Below are 12,213 nucleotides of genomic sequence, written 5' to 3' on the forward strand. Positions count from 1 at the left end.
AAAAAAAAAAAAAAAAAAGTGACCAAACCGGCTCCTTCCAGTCAAAGTGCACCCATCCCATCCAGAAGGTCTACCAATTATTTTTCCTATGCAGCTGTGAATTTTAATTTCTCTGCCACCACAACTCTCAAGGGGACTCTGTTCTGCTGTCTTGTGCTCTGGTACATAGGATGACACCCACATAATAGAACTCTCCAATCTCCTGTTGGGAGGGAGATACCTCTCCCTGGCAATAACAGGACCTTTCACTACAAGGTCTCAGATGGACTCTCCGTCAGCCCCTGTCCTGTCCCCAGGATAGGTCTATGCTGATCAGAATAACAAACCAAGGCTTGCTGCTTCTAGTCTAAAAGATGCCCTTGAGGGGCTGGAGAGATGGCTCAGTGATTGAGAGCACTGACTACTCTTCCAAAGGTCCTGAGTTCAATTCCCAGCAACCACATGGTGGGTCACAACCATCCATAATGAGATCTGATACCCTCTTCTGGGTGTCTGAAGACAGCTGCTTTGTACTTACAGATAAAAAATAAATAAATCTGAAAGAAAGAAAGAAAGAAAGAAAGAAAGAAAGAAAGAAAGAAAGAAAGAAAGAAAGAAAGAAAGAAAGAAAGAAAGAAAGAAAGAAAAAGAAAGGGCCTTGAATCCTACGACAGATTTTACATTTAGTGGGGAAAATGAAGGTAACATTGAATAGTGGGTAGCCGAAGAATAACATGCTTCCCCAATGTGCGTGAGACCCTGGGTTTGATCTAGCATACGTGTGTGTGTGTGTGTGTGTGTGTGTGTGTACACGCGCATCCTGGAAGAAAGCATACCAGAAAACTTTCATGACTGTCTTCACTGGGCATTCTTCAGTATGGTACCAGAAGCCTATGGGACAAAAGCAGAGCAAGTTTGCATCAGAATTCAAACCTCACACATCAGAAACAGCACAAGAGCACAGCTGTAGAATGGGGAAAATATCTGCACACCAATAATCTGATAAGGGGATAATAATACTCCAAAGCATAAAGATTCCAATAATTTAATTACAAAGCAGATAAACAAAAACAAACATACTTTCAGGATAGACAAAAGCATGCAGAGACAATTTCCCATCAAAGAAATACAAATGGCCGATGGCAAATGTGTGTGAACATTCCACGTCAGAAATCATGGTGAAAAATGTGAATCAAAACCATAGTGAGAGAACGAATGCCTCACACCTATTAGGGTGAGTACTAGACCAACAGTGACAGAGACAGAAACCAGGAAGTAACAGTCATAGGCAAGGATATAATCATAAAGTCTGTGTGTAGGGGATATAATAGATCAGGCACAACCAAAGTACAGAGATGCCGCAAATACTAGAAAACGGCTGTGGGGTGGCTCGGTGAGGATGGGTACTTGCTATGCAAGAATGAGGAGCTAAGTTCAAATTCCAGTTCCCACACTTTTAAAAGCTAGGTGTAGCTCCATGTGCACCTATCACACTCCATTGCTGTTGGGGTTGGGGATAAAGACAGAAGGATCCCTGAGACTGCTTGGCTGCCAGCCTAGCTCCAGGTTCAAGGAAAGACCTGTCTCAAAGAGACCAATGGACCATACTTACCTGCCTCTTATGTTGTGTTTTCTAACCACAGTGTTTTAAAATTTCATTTTGCCTTGATTGTGGTAACTTGACAGCAGTCCTCAGCCATCTGCAGCCTCACCTTTGTTTGTTTGTTGTTTTGTTTTGTTTTTTGTTTTGTTTAGGGAGTTTGGTCTGTTTGGGGGAAAATGGTTGCTCTTTCTTTCTCTCTTTCCTTTTTTTCTCTCTTTCTTCCTTCCTTTCTTTCTTTTTCAATTTTCTCCTGACTTCCCTTGCTTCTCTGTGCACATATTAGAAGTAACCTGACCACTTCCATAAGCAAGGCCACGTAGACTGTCTTCCCCTGAATTCTCTCTGGATCTATACACTAACTCAGCAGCAATGGCATTTAATAATAACCAGTCTTCCAAACTTTGTGTATGCAACCAGTAGTTTTTGTCAAATTTTATTTCTATTATTAATAATATTAAGAGTTTTCGGCTCATAAATTCTACACATATTTCATTAGTTTTCTCCATACAAATTTAAATTATTTGAATGCAATTGTCATAGTGCTTTTATAAATGTTCAAGTTGCGTTTGCTGTCAGTATTGAAAATTAACTTTCATATATTGAACCCATGGCCTTGTTTATCTGAGCATTGGGTAGTAGTTGTCATCAACTTTTTGTATCCTTTGAATTTTCCACATAGATATTATGCTATATATGAATAAAGTCATTTAGATTAGATATTTGTATTCCGATGTATATGCCTTCTTTTTCTGTTTCTTGCCATAATGTATTAAGTAGGATATCCCTGACAATGTTCAATGCTTATGTCAAAAGGGCAAGCAAGATGTCTCAGAAGGTTATGTATGTGCACACATGCATACATTCATACTCACATACACACAAAATAAATACTTTTAAAATGTAACAATGGTGAACACAACACTGTCCCTTTGTTATGATCTCAGGGGGGGACCATTCAATATTTCATTTGGACTTACAATGTTAGTGGTGAGGTTATTTTTAAATAAATGCCTTTTATCAAATGGAGAAACTTTTCTTTCACTGCTTGTTTTCTGAAAGCTTTTCCAGGAAATAATAGATGATTATGAAATACTTTATCTTGATCTATTGAGATGATTTTTTTTTTTAGCCTGATGAAATGATAAATGAAATTGGCTGACTCGGGGATACTGAACCAATCTTGCCTTTGAGCTGCTAAGCTCATCCGGTAATGATTTACTTCTTACTCTTTATAGATCAGATATTATTTACTAACCCAGTTGTCCCTTGGAGTTCAGGTCCCTTCCACAGAGGGCTAAAGCCAGGGCACTCTACAGATACCAAAATCTGCATCTTCTTCGGACCATTACAAATAGCTTAATATTCGTAACTAGCCTACATTCATTCTTCTATCTACCACAAATCACCTCTTGAGCACTTATCAAATATCTAATGTAATGTGAATGTTGTACAAATAGATAAATGGCTGCTGTGATAGATTGTTTACAAGGTATCAAGAAAACAGTTTATAAGTCGAGTTTTTTTTCCCACTTAGTTGAAACCATGGCTATGGAGAGCACAGTACCCTTGTAAGTGTGGATGGTAAGGGTTCCCTCGTTTCCTGTTTCTGAGAAAGGATGTGCAGCGCTGGCGTGACTTCTCAAATATTCATAGTGCTGCTCAGGTGTTGGCTGCTGAAAGCCAGCACACTTTTCCTTGAGAAAAGGTTTTAAATTACTGAGTCTCCCTTGAATTCTTCCAAGGACTTGTGTCCTTTCTAAGTTATCAATTTTACTGACATTTAGAAATTGCCAATAATATTCTCTTATTATTTTAACATCTGTGGGGACTATAGTGATGTCTCTCACTTCATGGTTTGCTGCTGTTCATTTTGTATAACAGGTTTACTTTTAAGGCATTGCAACAACAGAGCCAACCCTTAATTTGATCTTAAACTCTGGTCTACAGTTGTTTCCGCCCTCTAGACTTCTCTCTGGCTGTTGCATGTGTTGTTCGGGGTTTTTAAAACTTGTTCTAAGGTCTTGCTTTGTATCCGGACCCAGCTTCAAATTGGCAATTCTACTGTCTCAACCTTCAGAGTGCTATGACGGCGTAATGGCTCACATGCACCACCACAGCAGGCTCCAAACATTTTTAGTTCAGTAATCATCATCTTCATCCAAGTCCATTATTCTTTTTAGGTTGACTTTAACCTGCGTTTTCTGTCGGCTTCCTGCTTCAGGATTTCTGCTGGACAGTGTTCGGATAGCTTTCTACTATATGGTCATTATAACTTACCATCCTATATAAGGAAATTCGCTTCTACTTTCATTTATTCCTGTCTTTTCAAGTGCCAAGTTATACAATGTAGACAGGACCTGTAACCACTCTGGGATTTTCTAACTCCTCTCCAGTTCCCAAATAATGACATGGAGACTATGCTAACAAGTGCTACTGGCTCTTATAGCAGGCATTGTTTCCTGCTAGCTCAGAACTCAGTTAACCTCTTTATACTATTCCATGTCTGCCATGTGGCTAGGGACTTCCTCAGAGTCCAGGGTGAATCTCCCCTTACATAACTCTTTTCCAGAGTTCCAGTTTCTCTCTCAGAACTCCTACCTTCTATTTCCGGCTGTTTGCTAATAGGCCATCGGCTTTTTATTGACAGGTGATGCTTCCACACAGTCCACAAGAGATTATCCCTCCAGGACTGATCCAGAAGTTGGGCTATTACTTCTTTCTGCTCCCTGTGCTTCACTTCCTGTTAAGCTATGTTGCCAGGATCCCAAGTTGCACCTGTAGCTTAGCCAGCCTCTGTTTCCTCAGCATCCCCAGAGCATCTTGATCTCCCTGGTAGAGCTTCAGGCTTAGAGCAGCTGCAGCCACTTCAGGTCCACTCCAGGGGTTCACCCCAGGGCAGTCTGCAGACTAAAGTTTACATCTACTTCCTCTTTTTAATGAATATTATCTTTCAAATACCAGCTTTTGGTTTTAATGACTTTTCTACTTTTGATTTCAATTCTATTTCTGCCCAGCTGGTGTGGGGTTTTAATTTGTTCTTCTATTTTATTTTCTTACAGTGGTTCTCACCCTGTGGGTTGAGACCCTCTCATGGGGTCACCTAAGACCACAGCAAAGCAGAGATGCTTATATTAAGATTTGTGACAGTAGCAAAATGAGATCTATGAAGTAGCAATGAAAATAATTTATGGTTGCAGGGCAGTCACCATAACACGAGGGACTATATTAGAGGCTAGCAGTATTAGGAAGGCCGAGAAACACTGGCTTAGATCATTGCCCTTGGTCCTTTATCTTTTCTAATATAAGCATTTAATGCTGTATGTGATCATCGGAGCTCTGCTGTGGCTTAGTCCCATACACTCTAACGGAGCGCATTTTCATTTGCATTCCAACTCAAAACAGTTTTGGATTTCTTTTATCCCTTTCTCTAACTCATTAATTATTCGGAGGTATTGAGCTTAATTTTCAAATATTTTAAAGTTGTCCAGACATCCTTGTTAATTTATAGTGTGATCCATTGTGATCAGAGGACACCATTGTGGGGTGCGGATGGGCCCATGCCACAGTGCATTTGCAGTCAGAGGACAACTGGTCAGAATCATTTTCTCTTTCCATCATGTGAGTCCCAGCGATGGAACTCAGACTGTCAGATCTCAGTACAGGCACTTTTATCCACTGAGATACCTCCCTAGTCCAGAGAACATAATTTAAATGATCTCAATTATGTATATTTGTCAATGTGTTAATATGTTCAAACTGTGAACTTCTCATAAACTCTTGAAAAGGAGATGTATTCTCCGGGGTGTTTGTTAGTTCATGGAGTATTCTCCAAAATACACTTAGGGTAAGCTGATTGTTGGGGACATTTAGGGTTTCTTCATTTCTGCTGATTTTCTGCCTGCTCGCTCTATGGATACTAAACCACGAGTTGACAACTTCCACTGAAACGCTGATCTGTTCTGTCTCACGGCTCTTATAGCATGCTAGTGCCCTGAGTCATGGCTGCCATGACATGTCTTGATGAGTTGATCCTCATTGCTTGTGCAAAGTCCTTTGATTCCTTCTTCATTATGCCCATCTCTCAACACTTCCTTGTGCATGAGAGTCACTGTCCCCAACATGTGCTAGTACATATACACACACACTGTGCGCGAGCACACACACACACACACACACACACACACACACACCTGTAATAACCAACACTGTACTGTACATCCCAGCGCTGGCAGAACAAGCATTCCTTTCCCAGGAGTCTTTTCCCTTTCTGTTCTCTCCTTAGAATACCCATCTCTTGCTGTCTCCCTGACCAACTCTGTTTCCTCAAGATCTCAGTGGCATTTCTCCTCTGACATGTCACATAGTGCCCCCTTTCCCTTTGACACTAAACACTCCATGATTGCTTTCCTTTCTCTATATCTCCCACAGGATTGTACTCTCTCCTCCATCTTCTCCGTTCTCTCTTCCCAGCACTGGGATGTGATCAGTGAGTGATTTCTAGCTTGTTCACTTTTCTTCTGCCCTCGAAAGAGTTAAAGGGCAGAAAGAAGAAGCCAGCGGAAAAGTCATGATTCTCCTTCTGGCAGACTGAAGGGGCAGTATCAGAGCTCTGCTGAGATGTGCTCAGTGTCCCCAGTGCCTTCCTGTCATGGGGACACTACAGTAACTAGACTCACAATACTTGGATACGTCCTTTTACCCTGTCATATTTTTTTTCTTGTTTCTTAAATGGATTAAGCAATACCCAAATCAAACTAACTCAGGAGAACTAGATGGGGAACAGAGGAACTGGATTTTTGTAAACTGAGCAGTGATACCCAACCACACTTACATACATAAACCCCTGATGCTGAAAGTCACCGTTAGATCCATTTAGCCGAAACCCCACTTAATATCTTTTACCCATCCATGTTCATGTTAATGTAACTTCCTATCCATTCAAATTTATTTACAGTACAAGATAAGCCATAAATTACGTTTCATTTTCTGAAATCTAAAAACCCTTGTTTAAAAACTGTCATCATCTGATACCAATTTTATGAGCAGCTTCTCAAGTGGTTGCTATGCTTTGAATTAAAACTCTCCATCCTCTTATTCAAATAAACAAATTATACTTTTTTTTTTGTAAAACCCCCAAAACATTGTCAGATTTCCTTTAAAGAAAAAAAAAGTAAATTGTGTTTCTTGAACATTACAAATTACCAAGACTTACAGCTCAATGATAGAGTACTTGCCCAAGAAGTAAGTCCCTGGCTTTAATACAAGCACAAGGTGGTAAGCATAATTTTACAGGAAAAAACCATCTTTTAAAAACGGTAATGGGGTATGGTTCGGTGGTCAAATACTAGCATAGAATAAACAAGGTCCTGGGTTCAATCCCCAATACTACAGAAAGCAGGAAATGGGGGCAGGTGGGAGGGGGCAAGCCCATAAATGCTGAGTGATTGATACTGATATATAGATGTAGCTATATATAATCACATCACTGATGTGAATGTAGATACATATAGAACTACCACACACATTCATATACTAAGCGCATATATAGAACATTCTCAGTGAATATTGATGATAATGATATCCTGATGTAGCATAGTGTATACTCACGGTTTAAAAAAAAAATTGGTGGACTAAAATGAGTTCAAAGACAGACAACTGGATCTTTTTGTTTGTTTGTTTGTTTGTGTTTTCAAGGCAGGATTTCTCTGTGTAGCCCTGGCTGTCCTGGAACTCACTTTGTAGACCAGGCTGGCCTCGAACTCAGAAATCTGCCTGCCTCTGCCTCCCAAGTGCTGGGATTAAAGGCGTGCCCCACCATGCCCAGCCTTTTATAGCAATCTTAAGAATCATAGACATTAGCATCTAAACTCACCAACTTTTTAAAAGATTGAAATAAAAAAAGGGGTTGAGCCCAGAAATTCTTCCTGTTTTATTCATCTTAAGTTACTATTCATAGATAACACTAGCCAATAGCTACTGTTTTCTGGGAACTGTTAATACGTGTGAACAGACCACTGACTTCAATAAGCGTTGAGCAGAGGGGTCAGGATCAATTGGCTGTTCTTGTGTCTTTTAGACATGAGGCATCCCACAGTGGCTGTCATCATCTTAGACTTAGAAAAGCTAGTCACATCCTCAAAAAAAAAAAAAATGTTGTATGATAAACAGATCATAACAGAAACTGCCAGGGGCAGGCAGACACAGAATCCAGCTGGGTTTCTTTAGCCCTGATCCCAGTTTCAGCTGCAGGTTTTTTCCAGAAAGAACAGAAGTTTGATTTACTCAACATTCTGCAGAAGTCAGGGGTGTGGTTATAACTCATTGCTAATGGGTTTTCCCTTAATTCTTGTAGCAACAGGACCTTACAGTGGCTACTGGCAGGAAAAGGTGAAACTAAGGTCACAGCAGGAGTCTAGAGCATCAAAACAGAACCCCTGCACCTAGCGGCAGCAGGGGCGGCGGGATTTTTTATATTATCCCTAAGGCACAAAGTATGACTGGTTTCCAGACTTAGAGCCGAGAGCCACAGTGACGGATGAAGCCTATGTGGTTTTTTACCAACTCTGCCATTAAATGCTTATAATTTCATACCGATAAACAAATCACCTCTGATGTAGGCCAATCTTGTTTTCTTCTTATTCGTTAGAAAGTGTGAATTCAGGGGGGAAACGTCCATGAACCGTTCGTTGGGTTTTCTTTTCTTTTCTTTCTTTCTTTCTTTCTCTCTCTCTTTCTTTCTTTCTTTCTTTCTTTCTTTCTTTCTTTCTTTTTTTTAAACAGGGGTTGAATTGGAAATTTGACAGCAGCAACGCTGAGACGCTTTTGCTAAGGCAGGGATCAATGGGAGTGTGCTTACTGAGTAATTGCATTCCTTCTTGGCTAGCCAGCTACGTGGAAACTGAGCCCTGCTCGGCGCTGTGCACACCCAGCTTGCAAGGTCTGTTTCCACTTCTCCAGACCAGGCCAGTCTCATAGGAACAGCTGTCTCCAAACCCTCTGTGCAGCCGGAAGCCAGTTGCTTGGGTTAGGAGCCCATTTTGTGCCAGGGACTACAGGAAGTACGTCATAGACCTCGCCTTTTCTCATGACCTTTGAAGCCAATTTGTAGCTGGGTGAGGAAGCGAGACCAAACTGGCCTCATTGCCCACGCTGGATCCTCAGCACCTAACTGGCACAGTGCTGGCGCTAGGCACCAGACCCCCGGGATGAGGGAGGGCATGGATGAACATCCTAAATACTCACTAGACATGTTTTGAATGTAATGTGACATGACATGCTGTGTCCTCCCTGGCCACTTTCAAGCCTCAACTCCTCAGGACAATTGGGAAAACTGAAGCCCCAGATCAAGTGACTTAGCAAAGGTCACAGGGCAGGGGGCAGACAGAAAAGAGCCTTTGAGTCTTTCTGTGGTCCAAATGGTAATTCTATCCAGAGCCTGTCTACCTCACGTTCAAGGTCCCCAGACTCTGAGCAGAAGTGGGGGAACCAAGGGGCTCCCATCCCCAGCCAGCTTTCCGGTCAGCAGCTCCCAGCAGGGCAGGGCGACCCCACCCTCCCGCCAGCTGCAAGGCACAGCGCCAGGAGCACACAGACTGTTCCCAGGCACTCCCTCGCCCCAGCCCCGCTGCACCCGTCTGCGAACTGCCAAGGGCAAGCAGGGGAACAGCTCACGTGGACCTCTGCGGAGAAGCCAGCTCAAATCTCAGGGCGGGGCTTCGTCTTCGCCACGCCCTCCAGGGCGTCCCCCACCCTCCCACCCCGCAGCACTCTGAGACCCCTCTTCTGATCCAGATCCAGCAAAGTAAGCTCCAGTGTGGGCTGTAGGGATTTGAGGAAGTCCGTGGGTGCGGTTGAGGCAGCAGCAAAGGCAGCTAGCTCTGGTAGAAAGGAGGGGGTGTCTAGGTCGGTAACATTAGAAGAGAGGGCGTTTCTGCAGAAAAGGAAGTGGGTGTCAAAAGCTGCACACACATTGCCCCGTGGGAGTCTTGTGAGGGAAGTCACCAGGACCTGCTAAAGTCTCCCACTTTATGGCTGCATGCAAACACTCTTAAGTCGCGGTTATCAAAATTCCTGTGACTTCTCAGCACAAGGCAGGCAGTAATCATGGGCATCCATCCATTGTGTGGGGGCCACCTATCCAAGCTTCCTGTGAGTCTATTAGGCCTGTTGCCTCATAAGCCAGGCTCCTACAGAGTCAGAACACCAACACTTCTCCTCTTACCTCAACACCTAACTTAAGGTATATTCCTGCAGCTTCCAGAAGCCGCCAGACTGCATTGATTTTTCAAAATCCCTATCTTAGCCACTTGGTGCGTTCTTAGTCCACGGACACTCAATAAAGCCTGTACCTTGAGAAAAGCACGTTTTCCCTGGTTTGCTTCTTACATGATCTCACGTAGTCCGGGCTGAGACTGACTATAAACTTCTGATCCCCCTTGCCTCCAGCTCCCAAGTGCAGAGGGCTGGAATTACAGATGTGAGCTACCACACCCCACTTTTTTGTTTTTAACATTACTTTGAACCCGACCAATGGCATTTACTACGGTGGGGCGTTCCTGGGAAAGGATTTAGATGAACAAGTGTCCCACTTTTATCTCATTAGGTAGCATGAAGTTTTGCTTGGTTGTCAATTTCTGGACAATATTTTTATATGTGGGTACACATAACCCCAAATTTCATTTTCTTCCTTAAATAAACAAACAAATAAAACAGGAGAATAAACCTAAGTCTTAAGGCCTTATACATGCCACCAAAATATAAGCTATATACCATCATCCCTCACTTTCTTTTTAAAAAAACTTTTTAATTGGATATTTTATTTATTTACATTTCAACTGTTATCCCCTTTCTGGGTTTCCCCTCTGCTAACCCCCTCTCCTATGGCCCCTCCTGCTTCTATGAGAGTCCACCCCCAGGGACCCACCCACTCCCACCTTACTGACCTAGCATTCCCTATGCTGGGGCATTGAGCCTCCACAGGACCAAGGGCCTCCCCTCCCATTGATGGCAGATAAAGTCACCCTCTGCTACATATGCAGCTGAGAGCCATGGGTCCTCTTTGGTTGGTGGTTTAGTCTCTGGGAGCTCTGGGGGTCTAGTTGGTTGTTATTGCTCCAATATTTGGCTCAACTGAGACCTTGTGTCCTTCTTAATACTGCAGAAGCTGCACCCCTCTGTTCTCAGTCTCATCCTTCGTGACCAGTCTTACTGAATACTATTGTCAGAAGGTCGTGCAGGGGACAGGAGGATTGCAGAACACTGAGGACTGAATAGATTACAGAAAAGCCTTCAATGCCCAGGTCCTTCTTTGCCACCTCTTGTGTGCCCCTCCCACTTCGCAAGACTTCAGAATTGGCCGACTGCTCAGGGGTTGCTTTGATTCTTGTCTTAATTCTTAGCATGTAGAGCAGGATGTGGTTGCCTCAGCCACCCATAATCCCAGCAGTTAAGAAGGGAGGCAGGACTCTCCATTCAAGGTCAGCATGAGCTACATAGACTATATCGCTAGACACGCTCAGGTACAGACAACTCAAGGTGTTTGATTTATATGAACCATGGTGTTTTGTTTTGTTTTGATTCAGTTCCCACCCCCTCCCCCTCAGGAGACAAGGATGGCCTCAAACTCATTCACCTCCTGCCTCAGCATTCCAAACGTGGGTTGACTGGAATGCACATCACTCAAGTTTTTACAGCCTAGATGCTTTAGAAATGGGGTGGAAAGCAGTGTCGAATATTTGAAAAAAAAAATGGTGGAAGATCATGGCTTGGGGAGATTTGGAGGAGATGGGGTAACAACTTACAGAAAGAATGAGAATTTTTCAAAAAGCAGAATGGGTAGCCAGTTAATACCAGCTAGTCTATATTTTAACAGTCACAGTTAGTTCTTGGCATAGAGGATTTGTATATTGCTTGTCCCATGTCCTCATTTGAGGAGCCATTTTAGTTATATAGGCTCTGAGGGATCCTGGCTGTAGGATAGGAAAGCCTAGGGTGCAGGGAGTAGTTTAAACACCAGAACAGAATCTTCTAGGAGCACGGAGATCTTGTTCAGATTGTCTCTGTGTTCCACCCTACAGGTGAAACTAGTTAGAGCCAAGCACACAGGAGTCTTTCAGAACCTGGGGCTTGGTGCTGAAATTCCAGGAGCAGGTGTAACCAGAAAAGGCTTGAATGCTGTACCCATCTTGACCCACAGGCTCGAATGTACCGGGTCACTTACTGAACCTTGAGCAAGATACCTCCAACTGAAAATCACACAGACAGCTAAAAGACTGTCCCCTTCAAATGATGTCTTATAGAACGCTGCCTCAGGAAACTGTAAGTGTCAAGGTTAGAACACGTGAAGATGATTTAAAAACAAAAGAAAGAGATATTTCAATAAACTTCAAGGTGCTTATCTTGTAATAGGTTTATATAATTTGTACAAACCAGCTTCCAGGATTTGGGCAGAACTCTAAATCTCTCACTCCCTGTAAAAGTCAGCAAAACTGAACCAAACAAAACCAAAACCAAAAAAAAAAAAAAAAAAAAAAAAAAAAAAAAAAAAAAAACAGGAGTGTGTGCTGTATTTCTATCCTGTGAAGCTGAGGAAGAGGGGCGGTGCAACCGGATCACTGCAGCAGCTAAGGACA

The sequence above is a fragment of the Mus caroli genome, chromosome 6 (genome assembly GCF_900094665.2).
Source record: "Mus caroli chromosome 6, CAROLI_EIJ_v1.1, whole genome shotgun sequence".
NCBI lineage: Eukaryota > Metazoa > Chordata > Mammalia > Rodentia > Muridae > Mus > Mus caroli.